The sequence below is a fragment of the Echiichthys vipera genome, assembly GCF_963691815.1.
Source record: "Echiichthys vipera genome assembly, chromosome: X".
Classification (NCBI taxonomy): Eukaryota; Metazoa; Chordata; class Actinopteri; order Perciformes; family Trachinidae; genus Echiichthys; species Echiichthys vipera.
Genome location: NC_139825.1, coordinates 13,574,556 through 13,579,250, shown reverse-complemented (window position 1 = coordinate 13,579,250; position 4,695 = coordinate 13,574,556). Strand labels below are relative to the sequence as shown.

At 36.1% G+C, this 4,695-nt stretch overlaps 1 protein-coding gene across 1 annotated transcript in view; it reads right to left on the bottom strand.

Moving 5' to 3' along the window:
• Positions 1–1,212: 1,212 nt before the first annotated feature.
• Positions 1,213–4,695, bottom strand: part of LOC310965725 (protein SSUH2 homolog) — a 15,272-nt gene continuing 11,789 nt past the window's right edge. The window contains exon 12 of the mRNA XM_083939470.1: positions 1,213–4,695. This exon is cut by the window's right edge and continues 1,055 nt beyond it. The gene's annotated coding sequence lies outside the window, so the exon portion shown is untranslated.

Below are 4,695 nucleotides of genomic sequence, written 5' to 3'. Positions count from 1 at the left end.
ACCACAAATACTCCGTCAGAAGTCAAAGTGCAAATTATTAATAAAGTACAAAGGTATTGACATTAAAACATACTTAAACGGTCAAAGTAATCATTTTGCAGCAACGGCCCATTTTAGAATAATATGAATCTTATTGTAGTATTATCACCATTATTATTATTATTATTATTATTATTATTTTTATTATTATTATTATTATTATTATTAATGCATTAATGCAAACTGCTTTATAAACTTTTTATGCTGGTGAATTTACCCTGGGGATCAATACAAAGTTATTTTATCTTAATCTATAATCATACATCATAATTCGTTTTTTGGTAATATTTTATATTATTCTGCAAAGTAACCATAAACTAGTTATGAAATAAATGCAGTGGAGTAAAAAGCACAATATCTGATCTGATATGTAGTTGAGTATAAGAATAAAGAACATAACAGAAAGTGCTACAAGTAACACAAACTTGTAGTCAAGTACAATACTTGAGTTAATGTACTTAATTACTTTCAACCACTGGTTTCAACAACAGTTTATGCGTTTCCATGACCAGACAAACAAATAGCTATCACCATGAGCCTTTCCCAGTTGATTACCGACATTAAGAAATATTTACTAATATGCATGCATTTCCAGGACAAAAATGTAAACATTGGATAAAGCCAGGTTAAAAAAATCTTGTTTAATTTTGTTGACATATTACATGCAGGCCAATCCACTATTGTTTTTAAACATCTTGGGCTATTGTGCTTTCATAACATGTCTTCTTTCAGTTAAGTGGATTTCTCTAAAATTCACCAGAAGTTAGCATTAAATAATGCATCATTTGCATATTTACACAAAACTTCAGAAAACCTGTAATACAAAAATAATGTATCATCAATGTAAGTAATCACTTGGGTAATTTGCATGGTGCTATATATTAGCCTGTTGTGTTTCCCTTGAAGTATTTTAGCTGTCAAGCTAATGCTAATAAAGTTAGCTACCGAAAAACTACTAGTGGAATATTAATAATGGGGTAAAATTACGTTTGAATGCATTTGTTTTCAAGTGAATGGTGGTAAAAGGAAATTAATAAAAATAGTTATTTTTTAATATAAGTAACAAGATCAAAATTATTGATTTGTTAATGTATTTAGTTTTGTCTGATAACATTTATGTGTTTCCGGGCTTCACATGTGTAGTTGTAAACAGATGCGATGTGACAAAAGCAATTGAGTCTCAGAGTTTATTTTCACCTTTTACAGTTTGATTAACAATGTAGCAACAGAGATATAACCATCAGGTTATGGAGCAGAGATGGTTGTTAGTCACAGCATTGTTTTAAGGCATTTACAATTAACAACATTTTGCAGATAATAGGATCATTCAGCTTAATAAAAGCTTAGTCACAGAGAATTAACAGTTGACCGTTGAAAAGTTTTTTCCTATTTTTGACAACAGAAAAAATACAATTCAAATCAAACCCCTGAAGATAAACAATAAGCCGCTTAGATCTTATAAAATGCAGAATGGAATATGTCATATTTTAAATTAATGTATATAAACCTGAAACCTGAAGTGGCTTTATCCTGTTTGTTACAGATAAACATGTAGTACTGAAGTGCGGCAGCATGGGGCGGAGTGTGTTAAACACAGGGCGCCCTCTACAGGAGCTCAGCTGTACTGCATGTTGATAAATTCAAGAGAACAAGAGCAGAAACTCTGATAGAGAAAGATTTCACTGCTGCATTTTGTGTTTTTAGTGATTTCATTTGAGTCTTCTGATCCAGCATCACCATAGTGACATAATCAGTTGCTATGGTGATGTTGTGGTTACATACAAAGCCCATTCAGTTTCTTATTTTTTGTATTTCTGGTGGAAAAAAACCCAGAAAGGAAACATTTGAGAGATGGATTAGCAAATCTTTCTTATTTCATACACAGGGCTGCACATTGCATTGTTGAGATTTCGGGTGTGCGTTGGGTCATCTATTCTGCGACCTACAATAAGAACCCATAACACCCATCTGCTGTGTCAGTTTTGTTTGGAAACCAGCAGCTTTGGGAGAGCCTCAGCCTCACTCATGATCGATACAATAACTGAAAATATAATCTAAATTAGGCCTTTGTAAGAAAACCTGTGACTTTGATGGAATGACCAGATTAAAGATGCTGCATTTAAGTCTGTAATATACTTCTACTTTCTACCACATTCTAATATTAAAGCATTTTAAGGCTTCTGTTGAAAGCTTGCATCTCCAAACAAAATACCTTTGAAAAACAATGAGAAGACAAAAATGAAAAAAAAGATCACGATTAATGTCATGACAACATGATGATGCAATTTCTTTCTAAAAAAGCAGAGGTATGAGACATTTAGGAACACTGTTTAAACACTTTGATGAGGTTTGTTTTGTTGTCATCATACAGCTGAATATGACAAACATCAGGTAGATTATCTAACACGGTTTTAAACACAACACACTGAGGTGTTTCTAAACTGAAAATAATCACGGTAATAATTTCATTCCAAAGATGAGACGTTTACTAAACTGGAAACTAAAAGACTAAAGGCCTCTGCCTCACTAGAATTTAATTCTGTGACTAAATTAATACATTTGAATGGAATTACTGCGATGGATGATGGGGATTCACTTACAGGAAGAAAGTTTTTTGTGTCATATTCAACTTAGCAACCTGTTTTGACAGTGTAGACCTTTGATGGAACAGAAAGCTGAAACGACCAAGCTGGAGGATGCTATTGTAGCATGGGAGTGTACCTATGCTCCCCGGGTCCTATGTTCCTCGCTTTGTATGTGACCTGGGAACATAGGACCCCGAAAACTTAGGGTTGACCCCTGTAGCAAATTAGCTGTGTGTCACCATCCAATTTTATTTTACCTCCTCTTTTCCTCAGTAAAACTGTCCACAACAGAGACATGGTTTACAGAGAGTCATAAGACAGGGGTCGATGGTACAAATACTACGCCGTGGAGTAAGGTACGCTCCCATGCTACGATAGCATCTTCCAGCTTGGTCTTTTCAGCTTTCCTTTTTTTTTAAAAAAAAAGGTCAGATGTTCCCCACTTTTCCCAAAAAGGGTCCTATGTTCCCCGCTCGCATATGCCTATGCCTTCGCTAATTTAGCATTTTGTTAGGGTTGGGGGTTACGGTCAGGGTGAGAGTTGGGGGTAGTGTTAGGGTCTATATAAGCCTATTTGCTGTGGAATTTGGCACAGATTGTGGAAAAATTAACAGACAGGGTACATAGGACCCTTTTTGTGAAAAGCAGGGAACATCAGACCGTTTTTCTTAAAAAAGGGTCCGACGTTCCCCAACTTGTTTCCCGCCAGTTGGCACAAAAATGGCAGGAGGAATATAAACGTCCAAGTAAATTGAAAAATAGAGAAAGCTAGAGACAGAGTGCAACGCTTTACACTGTGAAAACCACGTCCACCGGAGAAGGAAACAATTGGCCCCATATGCAACCAAGGCCTGAAATGCTGACAAAATGTCTGTAGCTAGCACCACACTCTACCACAGATAAAAAGTTAGCCATTAGAAAGCTAATTTTAGCCATGTGTTAGAAAGCTAAGGCACTTGCAAACATAATGCTGCACAGCTTTCTGATTTATCTTTAACTTACAGAAGTAATAGTTAGTCTAAAACTGACATTTTGCTATTTGACTTCATGTGAAAATGCTTGCTGCATACGTAACGTCAGCATGCTGATGTAGCACTTTGCCTGTGGCCACTTTGGTCTTCATTTAGGCTCAGTTTTTTAGTTCTGTAGCTTACAAAAAGTGGTTGCGTATCCCAGCGCACGGCAGCTTTTAGGCATTTTTCTGTCGTTTTGTAGACAAGATTCACAAGAAGGCATCTTCACGGTGTAAGTCTATAAAGAGCTATAAACTGTATACCCCTTCGGTGTGGGCTGAACTTACTTACGTTCTATTCAATTCAATTCAATTCAATTTATTTTATAGTGCTAAATCATAACAAAAGTTATCTCAGGACAAACTAGGTATAGACCACACTCTATGACTTATTTATGATAAACATAGACCCAACAATTCCCCCGTAGAGTACGGTGGCAACGAAAACCTTCCCTATTACAGGCAGGAATGTCAGACAGACCCAGCTCTGTGGAGGACGGACATCTGTCTGCACCGGTTGGGGAGGAAGAAAAGGAGAAAGAAAGAGAGAAAAGACGGACAGATGGACAGAGAGAGACAAAGACACTTCCAGTAACTATAATAATATCTATAGTAATGTGAACATGACTTATATGTTATTGCAGTTAAAACAGCAGAATAGTAGGAACAAGCACAGCTAAAGTGATAGATTATAATAGTAGCAGGAAGCGTCATGCAGGACTACGGCAGTAGGCTTCTCTATATTGTGACTGACTCTGTTTTGGTGGTTAGCTGGCTAGTTCACCAATTAGCCCGGCAAGTATGTGACAAAGCATAAAAACTGAAATATTTCAGCGAAGACATGGATGAATCAAGCTTCAACTGGGTCTTTAAAAAAAACACAACAAAGGCTTTTGTTTCTAGTGTCATAAAAATCTGGTAAGTAAAGAGGGTTCTACATTCATGTAACATTAAACCACAGATAGAACAGGTAGAATCCAGACGAACCGGATTCTCTTGTTATTATATAAACTTTCCTACTGAAAACTCTTGCTTGTTCTTTAAACAGCAATGTTTTGT